Source organism: Tachypleus tridentatus, chromosome 9, assembly GCF_004210375.1.
Source record: "Tachypleus tridentatus isolate NWPU-2018 chromosome 9, ASM421037v1, whole genome shotgun sequence".
NCBI lineage: Eukaryota > Metazoa > Arthropoda > Merostomata > Xiphosura > Limulidae > Tachypleus > Tachypleus tridentatus.
This window is the reverse complement of record NC_134833.1, coordinates 130,839,552-130,865,173: the sequence shown is the minus strand read 5'-3', so window position 1 is coordinate 130,865,173 and position 25,622 is coordinate 130,839,552. Positions and strand designations below refer to the sequence as shown.

The following is a 25,622-nucleotide window of genomic DNA, read 5'->3' as shown; positions in this document are numbered from 1 at the left end:
CTCTGGAACACATACGATAATCAGACGTGTTTCTCAGTAGTTGAGGGTGTTTTTATAACTGAACAAAATGGGCACCCTGAGGACATAGCGCTCAGCCAGTCACTTTCCTGACGCGCTATTATAACCAACGCAATAAAACTGTAAAATAAGCTGACGTTACTCCCACACACACGGAAAAAAAAGTTTTTCCCAAATCTACGCAATTAATATTTAGGATGAAATAACACGCACTTCTTTTGTATATTCAGTTGTGTATATAAGCGTTATGCAAATAACAATTTAGTATACAGATTTTAGTTTTCGACGTCGTATCCAGGTTCGTTCATGAACGCGTTGTCTGAACACTGTAGATTAGCTAACTCTAAAACATTTCTACATTTATTTGTATAAGCTGTTTTGAATAATGGATATCTGTTATGTTAATAAATAATTCATGGGGACAAACGGTTAATCTGAGTCAACTCCAGCGTTTCGATTGTATGTGTGATATTTGTGTAACCACACAGCGTTGTTACGAAACATATTTCCATCCAATGACTATTTAAAAAAAACAACGCAGTGTTTTTTTTTGTTGTAGAATAATTGCTGACGTAAAGTAAAAACAACGGTAAGCCAACGGATTTACAACGCTAAAATCAGTGGTTCGATGCCTCAGTGGACACAGCAAATAGCCTGAAATGGTTTTGCTATGAAAATACACATATACACATTCAATTGAAAATAAAGTAAATAACTACATCAAATTATAATGAATATTAACTATTTTCGAATATCGTGACAAAGAAGTTTTTTTCCTTCTGTTTGTTTAACGTTAAACACAAAAGAACACATTAGGCTATCTGTGCTGCGTCCACCACGTGTATCGTGTAAGTGCTGCTGTACCACTAGGGTTAAACGTTTATATAATTTTGCATTATCAATTACAAAAGGATACATGTATATACATAGTTGATAATAAATGTTCTATACAAAAGTGTAAGACAGTGTTTCGTTATAAAACAGTATAAACTAATATGTATTTCTCTCCAATTCAGTTTGATTCGTACTTAAGTTTGTATTAAAATAAACTGAATGATGTGATATTTTAACATGTTTTCATAACATTGCTACATTACTAAACTGTTGTCATGACGATGAGATCTGTTATGAAAATATTACCACGTGCAGTGCTAAAGTACTGAATTTCATTTCAGTTAGTTTTTCATAATGTATACGTTTGACACATTTTAAACTTTGGTCAGAATACTTTCGCTGTCATCATTCTTATTAACAATTTCTATTGTTGAGGATAAAATACGTCTCATAACTATATATTTTGGACAATTACTTTCAATATTGCAATGTCTAAGCATGTGTTTATATTAAATCAATCGTTTTATGAAATATTATTTTATTATAATGAACTAAAAATACATCATCGAATTCTTACATATAGCTGCCTTTATACATATGTCTTCCAGTACTCAGGGTTATTATGTCTCTGGACTTTGAACACTTAAAACCGGGTTGAGATAACCATGATGGGCACAGAATAGATAGTCCATTGCGTAGCTATATGCTTAACTACAAACAAACTTTATATATTTGTTGATAGAAGTCTTTCCAGTTGCTAATTAAAATACTTTTTAATAATCCTACTTACATTAAACTATTTCCTAATATTTGTTCCTACTTCCATTAAAGTATTTCCTAATATTTGCTCTCACTTCTATGAAAGTACTTCCGAAATTTTCTTCCTGCTTCCATGAAAGTTTTTGAATCCTTTACGAACATTCTTGATTGATATCACATGTATTAATACCATTTACTTTAGATTCATACGAATGCATGTCCAAACGACGATAAATAGTTTAGCTTATACTAGACGTTGGCAAAAAGAGTAGCCCAAGAAAGAGTTGGCGGACAGTGGTGATGACTAGCTGCTTCTGTCGAGTCTTTTACTGCTAAATTAGGGACAGCTAGCGCAGATAGCTCTCGTGTAGATTTGCGCGAAATTCAAAACAAAACAAAAATTTAGTTTTTACTTCAGTTATTTACGTTTAAGACTTTCCAAAGCGTTGCAAAGACTCCAAATTTTCACGGCAGATTTTATAGAAGTTTTCAGAACTCAAATAAAGATGTCTTCTTTGTCAACCCTTTCTTTTATATAACTTTTTTACAGATGTTCGCTGGATTTCACATCTAACCAAACTGAAGTCTTGAACCATTAACGGATGTATAGAATGAACTTTGATATTAAATTAGTTTTGCTTCTTTTCAGGAGTAGAAAAATTACAGGTGGTTTAACAGAAATGCTCCATTAGATTCAAATGTATTTAATAATTGAATGCCAGTGTATAATTGTGTTCCATACGTACCATCTGCAACAACAAGCAGGCGAACAACAATTTATAAGTATAATCAATTGGTTTACTTATGGTGAAAGGTACTACATATTTCAAGAAAATATTGGTGTCTTCTTCAGTCCGGCATAGCCAGGTGGGTTAAGGCGTTCGACTCGTAATCCGAGGGTCGCGGGTACGAATCCCGGTCGCACCAAACATGCTCGCCCTTTGAGCCGTGGGGGCGTCATAATGTTACGGTCAATCCCATTATTCGTTGGTAAAAGAGTAGCCCAAGAGTTAGCGGTGGGTGGTGATGACTAGTTGCCTTCTCTCTAGTCTTACACTGCTAAATTAGGGACGGCTAACGCAGATAGCCCTCGTGTAGCTTTGCGCAAAATTCAAAATCAAACAAACAGCCTGTCTTCTTCAGGTACCAATACTATTATTGTGGTCTCACGATGTGCTTCCTTACTCTATTATCATTTGTAATAACAGTTTCGTTAGTTACAAGCTGCCTACTCCCCGCTAGTACAGCGGTAAGTCTACAGATTTACAACGCTATAATTAGAGGTTCTATTCCACTCGTGTGGTTAGTAGATAGCCCAATGTGACTTTGCTATAAGAAAACACACACACGAGTTACAATTTACGATGTTAATTATTGCTGTTTGTCCTTATATGATGAATTGCCCTCATTGGCTAAAAAGTAAATCTGAAAGCTTATAACGCTAAAATCCAGTTTTATTACTCGTTATAAGAGCAACACGGGTAGTTGACTGTGTAGTTTTGCGCTTAACAATAAACCAGCAAGCATAGCCGCATAGAACTGAAAATATTAGTGTAACAAATACAGGTCCAGCAGTGCCAGGTGGTTAAGGCACTCGACTCGTAATTGGCGGGTTCGAATCCCCGTCGCACCAACCATGCTTGTTCTTTCAGCCGTGGGGGCGTTATAAGTGATGGTCAATCCCACTATTCGTTAGTAAAAGAGTATCCCAAGAGTTGGCGGTGGATGGTGATGACTAGCTGACTTCCCTCTAGTCTTATACTGCTAAATTGGGGACGGCTAGCACAGGTAGCTCTCGAGTTGCTTTGCGTAAAATTCAAACCAAACTAATAAATATAAAAAGTTCCTTTTGATGAACTGGGAGTAGTATTTGAAATAAAAGAACTAACAATGTTCCCAAAAAACAGATACTGACTAACTCACATTTCATAAGTAAATGACCTAAAATTAATTTAGAAATCTTTTACAACAATACTGTCTTTTCATTTGAACTTTTATTTACGCATCAAAACAACAATCATTGTTTGTCGTGCTTCGAAGGACTTGAAACATTTTTGCTTGAAAACAGCCACAAAGATTTTATTAACAGAATGCTATTGATTTAAACGACGTTTAACGAACTGATCACGTCAACTCGTTGGACTTAAACGAATCAAAGATAAGGAAAAATGAAATAGAACTACAGAAATATTTAGTCTAAGGTAGAGATTCATTTTTATAAGGTCCGGCACGGCCAGGTGGTTAGGGAGCTCGATCCGTAACCTGATGATCGAGGCTTTGAATTCTCGTCACAAAAAACATGCTCGCCTTTTCAGCCGTAGGAGCGTTATAACGTTTAGTCAATCCCACTAATTGTTGATGAAAGAGTAGCTCAAAGTTGGCGGTGGATGTGATGACTAGCTCTTGTCTCTAGTCTTACACTGCTAAATTAAAGACAACTACGCAGATAGCTCTCAGATAGCTTTGCACATTATTCAACAACAAACAAACAAACAATATTTCGGTCCGGCATGACCAGGTGGTTAAGGCACTCGTCTTGTATCTGAGGGTCGCGGGTTCGAATCCCCGTCACACCAAAGATGCTCGACCTTTCAGCTGTGGGGGCGTTATTATGTGACGGTCAGTCCCACTATTCGTTGGTAAAAAGAGTAGCCCAAGAGTTGGCGGTGGGTGGTGATGATTAGCTACCTTCCCTCTAGTCTTACACTGCTTAATTAGGGACGGCTAGCGCAGACAGCCCTCGTGTAGCTTTGCGCGAAATTAAAAAGAAACAAAACATCCCTATAAATAAATGCTATAATAATATTTGTATCTTCGAGTTCAGGGAAGAGTTCGTGGAAAAAACTTTCTCGGCTTCAGTTATCGTTTGTACTATTTCATTTACGTAAGTTAATATGAATTTTGTAGCTAAATATCATTAATCTTTTTGTGTTGTAATTAGACTCTGAATGAAAAGGTTCCACAGGCGTAGTGATAACTTTGAAACATGTGTATGTTATTAAAATGTTCTCTTTCGATGTCAATTACTAAAGAAAAATAGTTAAAAATAAACGACCTCATTTCATTAAAGATTAAACTCAGTGAAGACCCTTGATATGGAAACGTCTAATACACTTTAAAAGTTAATATTGTAATATACTAATCGATTAAAAACTTTGAAGGTTTTAACTGTCCATTGAATTTTTTTTTTAAAAGGAAGTGATACTTGGTCCGATAATATGGTCTGACAGCATGGCTTGGTGGACTTCCATATATCATTAAAGCTTTGCTACCCAATGGCACAATAGTATATCTGCAGACTTATGCTGTTAAAACCGGGTGTCGATACCCGTGGTTGGTGAAGCACTGATAAGTCATTGTGTAGCTTCGTTCTTAATATCAAACAACAGCATTTTAGTTTGATTCTCCTAATGAAATAATAGTGAACTATTCGAAGCGCTCGAGTTTTGGGTTTCGTTTGAAAACCATTACAACTTTTGTTCGTAATCCTGGGCGCTGATTTTTTTTTTAAAATCAGAATTCATTTAAGTTTAGATTAGGCTTAAGATGATGCGAATTTCCCCGAAGTTGTTTTTCATTAATGATCTGGCTGGTTGGAGCTACGTGCTCTTATTTCTGCGGAAATTAGTACTTTTCCTAATGACTTATGGCTGATGAGCTGTTACCTGAAGCAATTGCTAGGTTAATTGAGAGTTTAGTTTTATATATATATTCCTGGAGTTTTTAACAAAGTCATTTTGCCAACGTGCATTAATCTAAACGTGCAAACTGTACAACACATATAAACGTTCGACTTATCTAGTTTACCCTGTGGCACGGCGGTAAATCTGAAGGATTATAACATTAAAAACCGGGTTTTGATATTTGTCGTAAGCACAACATAGATAGCCCATTGTGTAGCTTCGTATCGAACTACAAACAAACAAGACTTATCCATCTTTCTAAGACATAGTAATATTTACAAGTTCAATGGATTGATTACCAAGTACTTTAAAAGACTAATATTTTACTTCAATTGTCAACTACATATGGACCTTGATTTTAGCTTATAGTGATCGAACTGTGGATCCGAAGGTTCATGTTTCCCATCCTGTTGCCACAAAATCGAGCATCACACTCTAGGGATGTGGATGCATTTTAAGAGTGATAATGAAATACTAAAATATCACTATTTAACTCGTTAGCTTTTCTGCTTTCTTATTTGAAAGTAAGCACACATCTAACCACAATGGGCTATCCGTGTTTTACCCACCACGGGTATAGAAATCGGGTTTCTAGCGGTGTGAGTCCGCAAATATACCGCTGTTCTACTGTGGGGTGTTGTTTCTTGATAAATTATGAAACAAACACATAAACCTGTCCATTTGTGAGAGAATGTTTAGTAGTGATAAATATTTATATTGCTTTTCCTATGATAGAAAGAAAGCTAGTTCATTCGGCATTTAATTTAATCTATTTTAGCCTATTATCAGTTCATGCCAAACATATGGAACCTGTTCTTATTTAATAATAGGTAGAACCATTTTAAAGAGCCGCCTACAGGTTTCATTTGGTATATCGTGAACCACCTGTTTGGTCGTAGAATTAAATTTAAAACCGTTCCATGAAACTTCTATCAGGTCCTTCTTGGTGTTTCGATAACCATCTACTTAGTTGTACCGTAACTGTTATGAATCTAGAGTTTCCAGTGCGTCAGGTAGAAATGAAAGAGATGGGAAAAAGGCCCAATCTTGGTCAGTCTATAAGGAATAAGGAGATTACACTATTCTAAATCATTATGAAAGTTATTGGAGTGAGCGGCCACCTTTCTAAGTTTAGCACAATGGAAACAAGCTGAGGTCATATCCCTTACCGTTATGAGACGTTATGATCCGATATACGGAAAGCAGGTATAAGGTCAAAAAGAAAGGAGCTGGTTCGGCGTTGGTTCAAGAAGGAATATATAAAATATGAGTTCAATGAAAAAATAGATATCAGTAAGATGTGAGAGAGAACAAATGAGGGAGAGATGCGAAGGAAGAAAGTAATATGCTGTCAGTAAGAAACTAAGATTACTTCTAAATATGTGTCATTGATTACCAGTAATAAACAACAGTTTGTTATATTTGCATCGGTATGAGTCAATTCTTGATAGAAACAATTACAACGTAAATGAAATTGATGAATAGAAGAAGGTAAAACGAAGAGCGGGCATAACACGATCGTAATAATAACTTTATAATATAACTGGATTAATGTAGTATCTCATGTGAGTTCTTGGGATCTGCCTGCTTAGTTGTACGTGATATATTGAAAGCTGTTCTACAGGTTGTAAGAAGTAACTGGACCAGGTCGCAATTGATTTTTCATGAACCATAAACTGGAAATCAGTCAATCGTGTTCAGTGTGTGCTATATCAAGCATTATCTAATCAGTTGCATACGTCGTTTCAAGAGTTATCTTGTGTTTGTGTGTTTTTTACGGTATCGTCAAACTGAAAGGCTCCTTTTGTTGCAATCAAACAGCTAATTCATGGACTTATGTAGTAACGCTAATACTGTCAACCTGGTTCTGTCTGACGGGTTTGAACGCCCTATCGGTTTTAAATGATAGTCGAAAGTTTCTGTCAGACGACACTCTTAAAATCAGATCTTTAATTTTATAGAAAAAGACCTGGCAGCTGATAGTTCAGTAGCTATCACTGTAAAAGTACAATAAACTTATATTTCTGCAGCTTATTCTATAATAATGCACCACTGTACACATATATTACAGCAACATATTACAATTACCGAGTTTATCAATGCAAGTTTACAGCATTTGTAATTCCTAGAATAATATCGTCCACAACTCTCTCCACGAAATAACTACAGTGTTTTTCAATAATCAAAGGTCAGTATTGATGGATATTGAATCACAGCACTTACAAAATAATTTGTTTATATTAATACATAACACGCATCATAGCTTCGTAAGCATTCTGCTGACGGCAGCTCAAGCTGTTCACGTTGTAATGAGTGATTGATCAGTTATTTAAAAGCTAGTTAAAAATGTAGGCCTCATATTTCTTATAGGTTTGCTTCTCAGATAACTATATTTTTATGTAAAACGAGTAAAGAGTAAGGCTGAACATATTTTTGCAACAGAAACGAAAGTGGATGCATATTAATTTGAACGACTACATTCGTTATAACGTGGAGGAGTGAGAGATATAGTTTCAGTATTTATTAATATACACAAACACATATATATTGTGGAAAGTTTCGTTATTCAGTTATTATATATATTTTACACTATTTTAATTTACAAACTATGCCATGAGGATAATCCCTTTATTGTGATAAAGCTAAACTGTTTAATTTTAAAGAGACTGAAGTTACACATCTCTGTTTAGTATCCGACATTCTTTTGCACCTAAAAAACAACAATAACCCATAACTTAATATTCATTTTCTACTTACTGCTCTATAAAATATCTATCAAGTCTTTCAATGTCCACATTTCAAATTTGTCTTAGGAACTTAACATTTATAAGTTTAGCTGCTTGAGTTCAATATCTTTAATTTTCCATATAATTCGCCAATATATATATATTTTCTACGTGATAATCACCTTTAAACTTCACGAGGTCTACAAAGACGAATAATACCACAGTCGGAAATTTTTAACAGGAATTCTTTTTACTATAGTTTAACGAGTACAAGCTCAAAATTGTTGGCTTACCTTTACCTGTCTTGTGTTTCTGGTTTATTTTCTGAAACATTAACTTCGGACACTTTGAATGTTCCAACTCAGGAAATAAATATTTCCCTATGGCTTAGTAAAGCAAGTAGGTCCAAACATTTCCTAACTCATGAGTGTGATTCTCGTGAAAATGCCTTTCATTTACCCTGAAAGTCTGTACTCAGCCGGTGCTTTGGCGCACGCTCATGGTAAACAAGCCGATTGCTGTCGAGGGAAGTGGTTTATTTATAGCACAAGTATTCATTCCGCCGTCTCAGTGTGGCCTATGACGACAACTGTTGCGCCAAAACGCATGCTTCTCTCTCACTATCTTCTGCTCACCAAGCATTTTTATCAGAAGCTAATATTTACAGTAACAGGCACTAATCGGAGCAACGTGTTCATCTTCACCAAAAGCCTGTTTTATGTCTGTACATTTAGCTTCGATAATTTGATTACAGTAGAATAATCTACCCTAACTGCCACTAACGAGGGACTCGTATATAAAAGTTTACAGATGTGTCTCGAAGGATTAACATTTCACTTATTGCCATTATGCATCATTTCTACTCTCCACACCCAGCTCCTTCCCGAAAAGTCGTTTTTGTCACATGTGCTGTTTTATTATACGATTCTTAGCAAGAGATGAAAAGTTAGAAGTTTGCCTGGTTTAATTTAATAAGAAAATCTCGCAGAAAAATTAATTTTGTGTTATATTTGAAGGAATAGCATCGAGTGGAATAACATTAAATGTTGAAATTTGACTGACATAAAACAAAATCAATCACAGACGAACTAGTTCTCTTCATCCAGTGGGTCAGTCGTCAGTTCATGGATTACAAAGATAAAATTCGAGGTTTATTTCTTCGCAGCAGATAGAGCTTAGATTATTCCTTATGTAGCTCTGCACTAAGAAAACAACAATAATAGCCAAGCTGTAAAATGTATAAACTGTGTTACTGAGGAAAACAAAACCCACAAGAAAATAAGGTAAAACGAATATTTACTTCCAATAGTCAGTATTAAAAGTGACTTCTGTTTGGTTGCTATTAAGCACAAAGTTACCCAATGGGGTATATGTGCTGTACCAACCACGAGTATCGAAACCCGATTTTTAGTGCTATAAGCCCTTGGACAACATTCCGCTCATTTGTTTGTTTTTTTGATTTTTAGATATCACAAGAAGGAAAAGTAACAAAAGTAAAACAACAACTGATGTCAACTTATTATTTACTTAAAATTAGATAACTTTAGATGAACAATATATCTCCTTTACGTTATCAAGTTACTTTAAATTTAATTGGTAAAAAAACAAAATCACATCGTGACAAGATTTACAGTTGACAGACTTAAATAGTATAGACTCAATCACCTCTTTTGGAATTATAACTCACCTAAAGTTTAAACTCATTGGGTGATGGAACAAGTCAGGAATTTGACACGTATTAAAACATAAAACTCCTTACTTCTATGTTCATGCAAAAACAAACAATTATATTTATTTTCATAATAAGCACGGGAAGTGCTAACCGGTTGTAATAGCTTAACACCACAAACAATTCATGTGCAGATGGAGGTCATTTGTTGAAAAGGTTTTGTAAGAAGTTGAGCATGATTGACAGTAATTGCAAAAGTTTTCATGTAAATAACCGTTTTAACTTAGTTTCTGTCAGTCAAGATATTTGTTGCAATAACAACAAAGTGACAAGTAGAAATTTTAGTGTGCTGTGATTTTAATACGTGGAATTAAAGGACATTTTATATCGGAAGGTTCGTACTTGAAAATATACATTATTTTATTCGTTAACAATGAACAATATCAGCAAAATATACCCGTATTTAGGCCTGGCATGGCCTAGCGCGTTAAGGCGTGCGCTTCGTAATCTGAGGGTCGCGGGTTCGCGCCCGAGTCGCGCCAAACATGCTCGCCCTCCCAGCCGTGGGGGCGTTATAATGTTACGGTCAATCCCACTATTCGTTGGTAAAAGAGTAGCCCAAGAGTTGACGGTGGGTGGCGATGACTAACTGCCTTCCCTCTAGTCTTACACTGCTAAATTAGGGACGGCTAGCACAGATAGCCCTCGAGTAGCTTTGTGCGAAATTCCAAAACAAACAAACAAATACCCGTATTTATGGATATTCTGTACTGAACAAGTTTAGGACGACATGAATATGTCTTCAGCACAACATACATGCTGGTCTATCTATATCATTATATACAGAAATGAAAACTGACGTCACGTTTGTTTGACCCCCCAAGACGCACAGCGGTGTGTCTGCGGACTTACCACTATAAACCGGGTTTAGATACCCGTGGTGGGCAGAGCACAGATAGTCCATTGCGTTGGTTGATTTAGTGTTTTATGGCACAAAGCAGCTAGGCTATCTGCGCCAAAGTCCATTGTGTAAAAATAAATCAATCACATAAGTATAAGGTTTTATGCTAATTACATAATCTTGTCACAAATGATGTCTTGTCAATTTAAATTGACGATTACAAGTCATTTAACTCAGTATACATTTTTCATTTCATAATTTCATATTTTATTGCCATCTCGTGATTATCAGCGTAATAATGTAAATTGACTCTGAGCATCTTATAGGCTAAAACTTTGTAGATGACAAAACAAGAACAGTTCGTGATCTGTGGTTACTGTTCGCACCTTGACCAGAATATCCTCGTGTTCTATGGTTGTACAGGCTGTTGTAGATGAGTTAATGTTTGGTGATTTGCATGTGCAGATGGCTTTTAAAATTGATCATTTCAAGGTTTCCTGAGCGAAGTTATCTTGTTTTCCGATTATAAAATTACGCAAAGAGCATTCTTTAGTGTTAAAAATATCATGGAATCAAATGAATGATTCGTCTCCAGCAGAGACGAAACGGTATACTCCACAGCTGTTACCAGTTATACAGCGGAGATAATTGGAAAAGTTAACTAGCTTGCCATTGGAAATAAACAAAAAAAAAAACAAACCCACAAACAAACAAAAATCAGTGAAACAGTTAAGAACGTGCACAATGCAAATTGCAAAATTGTTTTTTCCAATGATTTTATGGGGATTTCAGGGTATACCTGTAAGTGTAAGTTAAATATCCGAGGATAATAGAGTAACATGTCATGATAAACTCTGTATACTAAAAAACTCTCGTCCTGCATTTCTATATCATAAGGAAACTGCAATCTTTGAAATCAATATGGCAGTTTTCTCACAAGATACTAGTAAGAACAGGAATTTATGTAACGCTCAGAGACGTATTTCATGAGCTTCACTGGCTTTGAGCTGCTCAAAATGATCCTCAGGAATTCATCGTTAGCGCAAACTTAACGAATTTTGGATAAACAGTAGATGAAAACATTAACCTCAATGTATTGTGTAAGAGCCTCTTGTAGTGAGAAATACGTTACAACGACTAGTGCTGTTATGCAGAAGAAAATCTAAGGACTCGCCCTTGTGTGATCACCGTAGATCATAGCTCTATAACCAGTGCTGTTATACGGAAGAAGCTGAAAGACTGAGGGACTCGTCCTTGTGTGATCACTATAGGTCATAAGCACATTTTGTGTATCACAAGTTACTATTAGGATATAACGTAGCTGAAAGCATAAACATAGTTAACAAAATTTGTGTTCTCTGATCGCTACAAATAACTAGAGAACTGGCAGAAAACGTAAAGTGATATTAAACAGAATTTCTAATTTTAATGAGTTGAGGAAAACAGTGTAAAAAACAGTCTTTGTTAGAAACAAAATGATACGTTCAATTTAATAGAGGAAAGAAATAATGGTACATTCTCAAGTACCATACGAGTGTATTGAAAAATAGTGGCTTCCTCTTCCTGTGTATGGTATTCCTGATTTACAAGAATAATGTCACAGATAAACTAACTTTGCATAACAATAGATTCGATTATTTGTTTGGATGGAATATTAACATAAGAATGAATGCAGAACAGGCGAAATAAGTAAGTTTAAAGAAAAGAATAACTAAGTATTATTTATTTTTTAATATACAATTACTCTTAGGATTGAAAAGAAGAATTTCATTTAAAATAAAGCGCAAAGAAACTTGTAATTAAAATTACAACAAAGTTTTTGCTTCTTGAACACTGTTGGGTGTTCCTTAAAGATTTTTGGCTGCTGATCACGAAAATCACGTCCAGATTTGCCCATCACGTACCGTTTCATTGAAATATTCAGTTTTGCTGCAATGGAAAAACGATATCAAGGCAACTGGAATCCGTTAGTGCTTGCTGAATACTATTAAAAACTGCAACGTGATGCACCGAACATTGAATACAAACGAAAATCAGGAGCAAAACAATTTTAATTATGTTGAAACTAATAGCGTATTAGAAACATAAACGCAATTAAATACGTTATTGCCGGTAAACTGTTAACTGTCTATTTCTCAGAGTTCCTACGTGATAAACCAAAACTATGTTTGTACATACCCACCAGGTATCTGTCAGAATCAGCAAAAACTTTTCAGAAAGCAAAACTTTTCAAAAAATTGTTGTAGTGTAATGGATTGACATGAAAATACGGCACTTTCATAAAGTGTCTTGGTCTTTTTAAAACGGAAACTGATGTCATTAAAAGTGCCGAAACTGCTCCCACGATCCACATTCTTATTGTACCTGGCAATCATGAAAATGGCTGAAAGAATCCGGAAGCGTTTCTGCTCCATGAGCAGTTACAATGATTTTCCTTACACACATAATCAACTGAGATACAATGAAACTATCTCATAACAGGACAGAAAAGCTCTTTGACCAGTCCAGTAATAAAAGTAACACCGCAGATTCGTTCAGAGTTTTGCATACATTTTCAAACATCATCACCCAATTCTTGGGCTACTCTTTTACCAACGAATTATTGGATTGTCCGTCACATTATAACGTTCCCACGGCTAAAAGGACGAGCATGTTTGGTGCGACGGAGATTTGAATCCGCGACCCTCAGATTACGAGTCGAGCGTCCTCACTATCTGGCTATGCCGGACTTCACTTGTCTCCTATTTGAGCTGTTACTTTAATTACTGTTGCTCCTGCTGCTGATCTTGTTATATATTTTTTATCACATTGTTGATTATTTTAATATTCATTTCCGTTGATTCTATGTGTGCGTTTGGAAAAAGGGGATAGGCGAAAAGGGAATGTTATATTTTAGTATCCCTAGATTTTTCCCCTTAATACTTATAATGTTTTTGTTTCGCTGTGCATAAAAGACACGAGAATCGAGACTAATGGTAAATTATAAAACCCTAAATCGTTTAAAATTCAGTCAGCTTGCTAATGTATCAGCTCCTCGTACATACTTTATGAAAATTAGCGAATTCAGCCAAACCTACTTCATCTTAGGGTTGTGACTTTCAATGAACTATTGGCTGCTTAGTACGCTGCTTTCAACAAATTGAGCTAAAAAATGAAAAACAGCTTCGTATATTGATTCTGATTTAGTCAGCAGCTTTATTCTGCAATTTCGGGCTGGTAGCGCTACCTAGTTAGCATTTATGTACTCAACAAAATAATAAAACAAGAGTATTCAAAACTTTAAACTTCACAACAGCTTAAGGGGTAGCTTTATAAAATGTATACAACAGTTACTACTTGACAGCAATATTATAAACGTTGGATAAAACATATATGAAAGCGCACTGACTATTATATCAAAAAAGACATTTTAAATATTTGAACATCAGGTTTGTTTATTTTGGAATTTCGCGCAAAGCTGCACGATGGCTAACTGCGCTAACCCTTTTTAATTTTGCAGTGTAAGACTGGAGGGGAGGTAACTAGTCATCGCCACCAATTGCCAACTCTTGACTACTCTTTACCAACGAATAGTGGGATTGACTGTCACATTATAACGCTCCCACGACTGAAAGGGCGAGCATGTTTGCTGCGACGGGATTCGAACCTGCCACCCTCAGATTACGAGTCAAACGCCTTAACCAGCCTGGCCATGCCGGGCCTCTTGGCTGTCACTACTATATGAAGGAATGTTATTTTAGTAAAATAAAAACATGCAATTCAGTTCCTAATTCAAACAGTACAGAGCAGCTGTTTCATAAAACTACATGACATTTAGTTATTACGGTTTTATATTTGTTTTACAATGAAAAGTTATATGTTTAGTATAATAAATTATCAAAATCTGTTATTGTGTATTATTTATTTTTAGACCTAAGATGATTACTTTGCATTGTTAGCCTAGTACATCAAATTAATATTGAGCTCGAAAGGTGTTATTACGAATACAGTCGAAAATATAAAAAACAACATAAATATTTCACTGATGAATCATCGCATCCTAGTTCCATTATACATTATTTTGTGGGAAGTTACATTACAATAAGATTTCAAATCTTTCTCTACTGCAACGCTAAAATCAGGGGTTCGATTCCCCTCGGTAGGCTGAGCAGATAGCCCTTTGTGGCTTTGCTATAAAAAAAACACCCCACACCCTTTCTACTGGCCGTATAATACATTGTTCTTTCACAATAATATAATAATAATATCCTAACGGCATTGTCAATAAAGTATATTTATGAAGAAATATGTTACTTTGATGTTATAAATGATATTTGTATTTTGGATTATTCTTCGCTTGGTATAATTATAAGTTTTAATAGTGGAATAATTATTCATTATTCAAATTGTTGAAATCAAGCAAATTTGTGACGATTGAAAAGATAGTCAAATTTTATACTTCCATGAATAACAAATAAATAACACTATGTAACAAAAATTTTACTTTTCTTGTTCCTGTGCAAAAAGTGTTATTTCCCAATTGCTTAATGGAAAAGACCTATTTTTCTCTTCAAACTTTGCTTTTGTGACCTGGGAGCGTATAACGAAAACATGATGGAAGACTATATTTGGAGACTGAAAGTGATTTATATTACAGTCGCAAATTTCGAAAAACTACTCACTTCTAAACATTTTTGTTCATTTTTGTGTAACGTTAGTATAAATACATGTAAATCTTGATTCATATGTTGTTTTGTTCAGAAATTATGTAAATGAAAATGTGCAAATCTGTCTGTTTTTACATAGAAAATAGGTTAATGTCTAGATTTCATTATCCAGGTTACAAAAGCAACGTTTGAAGGGAACAATGACCATTTTCTGTACATTTACAACATAAGCAATTAAGAAATAACACATACTATCCAGGAACAAAATTTGTGTTACATAGTGTAATATATCTCTAATAGTGCCAATTCTTGTAATTTTTTTTAAATGTTTTGCAGGTAACCTAGATATAATTAGTGATACCCTTGTAAATCGGACGTACAAAAGCTGTTAACTTGTTATGATCCTCGTTCTTAGCAAAGGTTATACACCACATGTGGTGTTTCATGTGCAAGGATTGTTTCATAAGGTTTATGTTTGCTTGGCCCTATTCTTATATCATGTTCTCCTGTACTGAGGTCATACTCACTTTAAAAAGTTAACAGAAACTTGTACAAAATAGTATGAGGTGGAAGTTACATTGAACTCCATTTAATTTATACAATGGGAAAGGTCACTGGCATGATCGATCTAAAGAATGTAGGGCCTTTCTATGACTTAAAAGAGAAGTAACTGGTTATTATTCTTATTTCTTCCCTTATCTCATGTAGACGTGTTTTTATCTAACTCCAAGAGCCGGGGAGTTTAATAATATATACTCTTCAAAAAAAGAAACGCAAAAGGGATATTTTTGTTATTTTAAAGAGAAATATATGTAATAACGTTACAAGCTCAGAGTATGTGATGTTACACTTGTTAAAAAACTGATTGTCAGACCAAAATGACAATAAAAGTTGTGCACTTTGAAAACGGAGGAAAACATCGGATTTTTCGCCAAAACGCATGCGTGTCCAATAAATTTCTTTGAGAGATCTGCATGTTCTGCAAGTGCAACATGTGCACAATCCCTATAAAAGTGACGGGTTCTCGGTTTCCATAGCTCAGTGTTAAGCCACCGACACGCAATACAGTTACGCCAAGACTGACTGAAGCACAACGCAACAAGGCCATTGATCGCTTGGAAGCAGGTGAATCTCGATCAGATGTTGCCATAGCTGTGAATGTCCACCAAGTACCATCACAAGGCAATGGAATCGTCACCAACAACATGGATCAACTCGTGACCGTCCACGATCTGGCAGACCTCGTGTGACCACCCCGCAAAGATCGCTACATCAGGTTACGTCACCTTCGGGATAGGATCACTACTGCGACGTCTACTGCCTCAACCATACCAGGGCTGCGTAGAATTTCCCATCAGACCGTACGCAACCGTCGATGAGATTCTTAGGCCCCATGTGCAACCCATCGTGGTGAACATCAACGACGTTTTTCAACATGACAACGCCCGTCCTCACACAGCCCGACTCACCACTGTCTTCTTGAGACACCACAACATCAACGTTCTTCCCTGGCCCTCTAGATCACCAGATTTAAACCCCATCAAACATCTTTGGGACGAGTTGGACCGACGTCTGCAACGGCGACAACCTCAACCGCAGACTCTACCTCAGCTTGCAGCAGCTTTGCAGGTTAAGTGGACAGCCATTCCACAGGATGTGATTCGTCATCTCATCGCTTCCCTGGGCAGGAGATGCCAAGCCTTTATTGATGCTCACGGGGGGCATACTCGTTATTGACGTTGAGTGACGTTAAACTTCACCTAGTGAGCGTGGACTTCGCCTTTTCAGACTTTGGATGTTCAGCAGTGAATGTGCAAAGTTTCACACATGTCATACAGTACTACCTGGAATAAACTTGTTAACAATTTGTCTCATATTTTGCCTTTTGCGTTTCTTTTTTTTGAAGAATATATGTAGAATCCTGTCATTATTATCAAAATATCTTTGTACTACACTGATATTCAAAATTTTTATCTGCATATGATTTTGGGAGCCTGTTGTACTGAGAGTTTTCTGTTGAGTACCAGAGTATCTGAATACTACACTTTTCAATACTTTGTATTTACACTTTTTTAAAATTTCTGATGATTAGTTAAGTATGCAAAATATGATTATCAACAATGGTGTTTTTGGATACTTTTATTTGATTTGAGATATAAAGACCTTAAAATTATATTTTCATGATCAGTGGGAATCACAATGTAGAGAATTTCAAATTTTAAAATGTTAAATTGTGATATCTCAGATGGGGCTGCTGCGGGCAAAGAATTCCATTCAGAGGTATGGTGCTTTCACGCCACCCTGGTCGACACATCCCTAAATAATCAACCTTATACATTTGTTTGTAACATGAATCAGAAATATTTGAATAAAAAGTATTTAAAAACATACATCTGCGATAACATAAATTTAAAAATTGGTGCATTTTACAATAAGCTGTAAGTTATCTTTTCGAACACATCTCTGTTAGGGAAGCGGTTTCAACATATGTCCGAAAAATAAATAAATAAGCCAAAAACTGTGATCTCTGAAATTTATAAATAATTATTTATGAAAATTCATTGGTAAAGTTATCACGGTTTTTCATTGCCTATCTAGCTTATCTTGTCCTTTATTGTATCTAAATTTGTAATATTATCTAGAGTTAATGTGCTAGGGAAGAAAAGTAACTGAGATAAACCAAGAACTTCAGAATCATGTCGAATTATCTGACTCAGTGAAATTATCAATGCTCTTAAGATTCTCTGTAAAATACATGTCAGGTTATTAGGACAATTCCAAATCTAAACTTTTCGTGTAGTTTTAAGTCATAATTATATTTAAATCACACACAATATAGAATATACATAAAGCTTGTCTTCTGTTCACAATGTTGGATCTGAAATATGTGGCTTAATTAACAAACAGATGTCGATTCTTGTTTCAAAACTTCACGTGGTGGTTTATTCGAACTTAAGTAGCTATAACAAAAAACATTTGACAAGCTTCTTGATTATCATAACTTTAATATTTTTTGGGTTAATGCTTTCACTTTAAACAACTTTTATCCTCTAGTTGAGCTTTCCCTAGCATGTAACATTAAGATTTGGAGGACTTAATAATCTTTTTATTGAATTGTTTTTTATAAAACTGCTTTTTTTAAAGGTTAAAACCAGACTCAATAACTCCCTGGTGACTAAAAATAAAGGCAAGTTGTGACAAAGCGGGGAAGCTCCTTTTCGTGATTGTGGCCTGTCCATGAAATAATTTTATTTTATGATTTAAAATTACTGTCATTAAAATTTGTCATAATGTTATGGAAAATGAATTTGAATATTTCAGAACCTACTAAGTCATCTCGAGATTTCATTTCGAATATCGAGGTAGGTTGTCATTTATAAGAAAGTTAAGCCTAATCTTGATATCGTAAGTGGATTAATTTCTGGGCGTGAAGTTCAACCGGTGGGTTCTGTAAAACAAATGTCGTAATAACTTAAATAAATAAAAATGGCGCCAATCCTGTGACATTACTATTAGTATTAGGCTTAACATTAGTAGATTAACAATTTTATATAAAATGAATATTACGCAGAAGTTTTCTATTTTTCATATATTTTCATTGATAGCTAGTAATATATTGTACTAATGGTGTTAGTTTTAAAACTCGTACAATATTAGAGCGTGCAAATTACAAGTATATCTTATGAGAGTGGCAAAAGTAAGTAAACAATTATTTTGAATCACGGGCTGGTAACTTTATTAATATTAAATTAATTATTCCAAAAAAATGGCTACTTACCAGTTTTGTGATACTATTACTTAGTATTACCAATCTCAATTAGGTTGATGTCAGGGAAGTGTTTTGTTATTCTGTTTTGTTATACATGTATATGTATATGTTGCTTGCTCAGTTGAATTAAAACTGAGTATTGTAGCTTGTAAGAATAGTGTGATGCTAAAGAAATTCATATTGAGCACAAAGCATTTATAATATCATATACTGTTTAGTTTAAACCACATAATTGGGCAGTACAGACTGTGCACATGTGAATTCCATGATAATATAAAGTATTTAGAGTTTACGGTCTAAATAATAATGGATGAAACCTTATTCTTGTCATCAAACACACACACACCACACACATGGAGATTTCTTAATTTAAAATTAGTTCACAGGATATTGTATTTTGCAGGATTCTATTTGAACCTAGGAGAGGAAAAACAGAAGTTTATCTCTAAAACTAGTACTCATGAAATTTATATTAAGTAATAGAGTGATTTTCCCAGGTATATGCCTAATTATATTTTTATAAAGTCAGAGAATGCAACCTGACTTCATTTTTTTCATAAGTAATCTTTGCATATATGACAACATTTAACATTGATAAATAAACCTTATTCAAAGTATATGTGAATCACTTGTAATTTATATAGCTTTAGTCTTTTATACATTCTCTAGTATAAGACACAAGTATAACCGATTTGATTTCTTAATCACAAAAGTTAATGCTAGCTAATCATTGAGTTATTGAAGTGTTCAAGGATTGTTATATATCCATGGTGAAGGTTCTCTGGTACTTTAAGCCTAAAATACACAGTACACACTTTGGGCAGGGAACCTTGTGCATATACAAGTGTCAAGATAATTGTTCACACTAGCTTGCTAATTACATTGGTATTGGGTTTATCTTTGTTGGTAAGAGGTGATGGCCTTTGTGTGGCAGATGGTGGAATCTTTCATGCAAATTGAGCCTTCTTTTTCTTTTGCATACCTCTTCCTACATTTCTTGTTCCTGGTGGAAGATATTTTGCAAGTTTTTTTTTTTCCATCTACCTTTGCCTTATCTTATACCCATATTGTCTTAATTCTTCCAGTCTCCTAAACACTGTTACTTTAGTCAACTGCAAGTGAAATTTGTAAGCACAAAGTTGTAATGTACATTACATTCTCATATTTTCATTTGTTTTAGTCTATGGGAAGTTGTAAAGAATAATTCTTTGTAGTTGTTATTATTTTCTTTTCATGATTTTCAAAAACACTTTACATTGGCTGGGATGCTAACTTTCAAGCTTAAGATATATTGCCTATCGTGTACAGATACCAAAGAAAGTTTTTCTCTTTAGTGAATACGTATAGATTTGCTTTTAAGTTAGAATTTGATATATGATTTTGTAAAAATTCTATCACAAGAGTCAAATTTTTCCCACTACACAAGTTTAACTGTTCTGTACCTCTCAGGGTGGATACCTGTACATGGTGAGAGGACCTCCCAGAGAAGGTTCTGCTCTTTCAGTTTACCTCCTCTGGGATATGAATATCTGCCCATGTGCTTGTCATGTGTGGTAACCCATGAAGGGGAGGAAAGGATCCTGGTGGTTGAGGGGTCCAACCCTAACACACCACTTTGGCTTTGAATTCATGTAGATGGGAGGGGGGGGCTTGGGGTGGTCTTTCTAGGGTCAGTCGACTGGTCCACTTGGGTTAGGGCAACCAAGTACTGGTGTTAAATGTTCTCAACAGGTGTTATGAACATTGTATCTGATTCTGATGTTTAGGTATAGTGTTAACGAAACCCTGGCATTGCTATAGTGTCCTCGTTTGGCATTGTAGGGCTTCATGGTGGGTGGGGTCAGTGGGCACCAAAACATTCTTTATTATGGATCCCCAAATAAAACTTAAATAGTGAAAAAACAGATCACATCTTGAAGATTCTGAACAGCAGTTTTTAACACCTGTAACACATTTTCTTATAATACATTATCTTTCAGACAAAACTTTAGCACAGATGTATCCTTTTTTTTTATTCAGGAAGGACTTGCTGTCTCTCCAGAGTCAGTCAAAAAGCTTCACTCTGGTGACATATTGGTGGAAACATCCACTTATAAATACAGTGAACTCTTACTTTCAAAGGCAATTGGGGATATACCCATTGAAGTTATGCTACATGCTACTGTGAATTCATCATGAGGAGTAATTGTTGAAAGGGATATGAAAACTATCCCCCTGTTAGAGATTCTCATTAGTTTCTGCAGTGAGGTGTATCTCCACTTGCAAAGATTGAATTATGATGCTGACCATTGTCCTCATTTTAACATTTGTCATTGTGTCCACCTGCTACTATCAAGGCAGTTTATCTCAATTGCAAGGTACTGCCACATATTCCAAACCCCCTCAGATGTTTCCAGTGCCAGCAATTTGGTCACTCAAAGACATCATGTGGTTCCTTGATGTGTGCTTGTTGTAGTGGCAAGGACCACAATGCCTATGAGTGTGAAATAGACCCTTGTTGCATTAATTGTAATGGCTCTCACCCTAAAGGAATGGAAGAGAAAGAGGTGTAGCATTTGAAAATGATTTAAAACATTACTTACCCTGAGGCTCAGAAGTTACTGTTCACCACTTCACCTCGGATGTGTGCTGCTACACTTTGTTCCACTACTACATTGGAAGTGCAGACAGATCTTTTCTTGCCTCCAAAAGAAATCGTTCTCAAACCATATGAAAAGTCTTTTGACCTCCATGGTAAAGAAAGTTGCTGAATCAACATCAACACCCATCTCTGTCCCTAATATTAATTCCAGCAAACCCCAAGATCTATTTTCTTTGGTTCTGGGTACAGGCATTTCAGTGGGTACATCTCCCACCCTAAGATGCAAAATGATCATTCGTTCATATCCTCGACTGTTGGAATCCTCTTCCAGTGACCCAATCCAGGATCCGTGGAGGTTGATAGACCTCCTTTGAACAAAGAAAATAAAGAAAAAAGACATGGTCAAAAACAGAAGGGCTCTTATCCCAGTTCACCTACACATAAAAAAAATGGCCACTTTGATACAATGGAACTGTTGAGGTTTATATTCTAATCTGGATGACATCAAAGCACTGATTATTTCTTACAATTCTGTATGTCTTTCCTTACAGTAAATTGTGAGACAAGATTCATGTATTCAGTTGCTTAAGTAAATGTACATACAGAACAGTGATTATGTGTGTAATGTAATTTGTCTACCTTTGTCATGTCTTGAATATATAATTAACTGCAAATGGAAAGTCTGGACATATCATTAATTTTCTGTTTTTTTTAAACTGAAGTTTATATGCACTTCGCTCATTGTGAGATTACCCTGTAGTTAAATAATTCACCCCAAAATTTATTTTGACTTGCATCTTAATAAGTAAATCTTTTGATTTTTAAAAGGTTGTTGGTCAAATATTTAAAGACCATGAAGATCTAACAGAACATGTGAGGAAGACTCTTTGCTATGGCACTTTGCCATCAGCTGATCGACCATCTTTGCCTCTAACAGGTAATTGAAAATTTTGATATTTGCCAATGCTGTAATTTAATACTTTGTAAATGTATGATAATTTTTGGATAATCTTTTTAGATATTTTGCACTTTTGTCTTTATTGACAATTTGTTTTCATGGATTTCCATAACACTGAGTGTAAATTTGTACATGTGCATTGGTACTGGGCTTATCTTAAAATATTGTGTTTCATTGATATTTTGGAGAAGCCCAGTAACACCTCAATAAGATTTTCTTTAACTCTTCTTTGTTAAGAGAAAACACTTTGAGAGATCCTTAACTGTCTTCATATGACAACCCTCCCATTCCAGGTATCATGCTAGTAACTATCCTCTGAATATTTTCCAACAATTCAGTGACTTTCTAAAAGGAAGGAGCCAAAGACTAAACACACTACTCCAAATGAGTGCTTAACAAGTGGCTTATACAATGAAGTTATCTCCACTAGCAACAGCACATTGTTTAGAGAACATCCAAGATCCCTTTTTCTCAAAACACTGTTGTGGTTTTTTCCTCAGGAAAATTATACTCAATACATATCATGATAACTCACTTGTATTAAAATGCATTTGTTGTAATTAAAAGTTATCTTTCAGTTATTTGCCCAAATCAATGAATACTCTAAATCTTTTTTGTGAAGTAGCAGCATCCTCTTTACGGTAAGCAACACCAAATATCTCATCAATGGATTTTAAACAATTTGTTAACCATTCTTTCATCTGTGTTATTGATGCAAGTCAAAAGATGAAATGTTCTAACACTGAACCCCTGAGATATCCCAATAGTGATATTAATTCAGTTTCATTGAAATCCACTTTCTATTTTCATCCATCCATCCATTTTGAACCCTGTAATCCAATTCATCCCTACATCTGTAGAGATAATTAAAAAAACAACAACCACCTTAATTGATACATGCTGTCAGATGCTTTTTAATAAAATCAGATTAATCCAATCCACTCCTTCACCCTCATATTCATAAGCAGTAATATCTTTAAAGAATGTCAGAGTTAGTAAGGAAAGTATTTTTCATAATGAAATGATACTGGTTATTGCCTTCTTTGACAAGTATGATTCCCTGTAAGGAAAGCTTCAAGTAGACTTGTCTCCAAACACAGAGAGCATAAATGGTGTAACAGTGGATAGCAGGATCTTGACTTTAGTAAGGCATACATTTAAAATATGTATTGCTGGTGGATTATTAGTAAGAAGTGTATGAAAAGTGGTTTTAACATTTGTCATTAGTTTAAAAATTGTAAAGAGAAAAATAGAGTAATTGATTTGAAAAACAAACCTGAAATGCAGTATTATTTATTTACTGTTAGTACACTAATAATAATTAAAAACTGGCACTGTATGTGAGATAAAGATGCATCATTAAAGCACTGCAAATTCCATTCTTGTGCCTTAAAGTTTTATTCCTGTTAGTTTCCCTAATTTATATCCAGTTATTGGATCAGTCACAGTTTACCACTTGTTTTGAAAATCATAATTACTGCTATTGCCATTATGGTTTATTGTGTAAAATGTTGCTGGATATTCATTCAATCTTTCAGTGAACTTGTAACATGAAGCTGGTTAGTGTAACTGACCAATAAGAATCTACATTTTAGAAAACAAATGCCACATGGTTTGGTAACATTGTTTTTTTTTCATTAACAATCAAAGAAATAATTAGGTTAATTACTGTAGATATCAAAGACAGGTGACAACATTTTATTTTGAACTGTAAATATCTTCATGTTACTTGAAACTTGATAAGCAAAGTTTTAAATTTTTAGCAGTTTACTAGTGAGAAGTTAAAGGTTCAAGTAGGATGTGAGCAACAACATAGTTTTAACATTTTAGTTCAAATTCAAATTACAGCTGACTTTTCATATAGTCAGGAAAGAAGAAAGTATAAATTCACTATAAATAAAATGCACTTAAGATAAATTTGTGAGTAATTTTGTTAATGGAATTAATAAAATTAGATTTCTTGTTGTTCAGTGTCTGGATTGTAGTCTCCTTTTTTATGCTTTTTTTGTTTTCCTTGACTTCTTTTTCTGCTACTGTTAGTTTCAAGAGTGTTTTGATTTTTTCAGTCATTACCCCTTTTCTTTCTTTTGGTTTTTTAGATCTCTTTTGAGTCTTTCTCTTCATTTAATTTCCTTCTGGACTGGAATAGAACCTTTGTTTAGTTTTCAGGTCTCTGATGTAGTCTTTATTTGAACCATAATTTGTCTGTTTCCTGTACCATCTTTCTCTTAAGATGTATTTTCTTCTCACTTGCAGGATCTGTTGCTCTGATATTTCTACCTTCAATGGTTCCATGTCCTATACCATAAAGACAAGCTAATATTATTCCTTGATCACTCTTTCCTTTCTAAAGCTGGGACTGCTTGGGAAGGTAATTGCTTTCCTTTTTAATTAATCTTTTCTTTCTTTCTTGTACAGTTTTAAAATGATGATTTCCATTGTCCTGTACAGGTTCTTTGTATCTCATTCTTACAGCTAGATTTCAAGGTGATCAAGAGTTTCCTCATTGCAGTTTTTCTTTCTTTAGTAACTTGTTTCCTTGTACTTTGAATTGTTGTTATACACCTCATCTGGCTTATTTATTATTCTGTGGGTGATACTTTTTTTATTTTAATATTTCCTTTCATCAAGTTTGCCAACTCGTGGCATTTTCTTGCCTATAGCCATTGATGTTTCTAAGTACCTCAGAATTTTAATTTCACTCCAGTTGTCATTCTCCACACTTCACAACAGTAACTTTCAGAAGGTGAAATGTTATTTTTTTTTCTTATACAGGTCTCATAAACACCTTATTTGTTTAATATATGTGATATGTATCTCTCCTGAAATTGAAATTGAGTAAAGGATGACAGAAAGTGTTAACCCTTTGTCCTTGTACAGTACCCACTGTTGAGATGGGGTTTTCCTCAAGATTTCTTTTGTAGATATATATTTCACCATCTAGTCCATAATTCAGGGAAAACAATGACAAGCACAAGTTGACCAAGTCATCATGCCTGTCTAGCTTCTGCTGTCACTATTTGGGGTAATCCATTGCACAAATTCATCAGATTGAGACCTTATGCAGATGATAGAAAA

The 25,622-nt window shown here is 34.8% G+C and overlaps 1 protein-coding gene, 1 long non-coding RNA gene and 1 pseudogene across 4 annotated transcripts in view; 2 read left to right on the top strand and 1 right to left on the bottom strand.

Annotated features, from left to right (window-relative positions):
• The window catches only part of LOC143226936 (ankyrin repeat domain-containing protein 33B-like), a 39,610-nt gene extending 30,351 nt beyond the window's left edge, over window positions 1-9,259 (bottom strand). Inside the window, exon 1 of the mRNA XM_076458492.1 lies at window positions 8,314-9,259. The gene's annotated coding sequence lies outside the window, so the exon portion shown is untranslated. The remainder of the gene's footprint in view (window positions 1-8,313) is intronic.
• The window catches only part of LOC143226390 (calpain-C-like), a 237,466-nt pseudogene that overhangs the window by 41,489 nt on the left and 170,355 nt on the right, over window positions 1-25,622 (top strand). The gene's annotated exons all lie outside the window — the stretch shown is intronic.
• On the top strand, window positions 18,447-24,915 carry LOC143226393 (uncharacterized). Of its 2 annotated transcripts, none has more exons than XR_013014587.1 (3): window positions 18,447-18,598; window positions 22,415-22,523; window positions 24,801-24,915. It is a non-coding gene; the product is annotated as an uncharacterized LOC143226393 (long non-coding RNA). The 2 variants fall into 2 exon arrangements; XR_013014588.1 differs by lacking the exon at window positions 18,447-18,598 and adding an exon at window positions 18,702-18,933.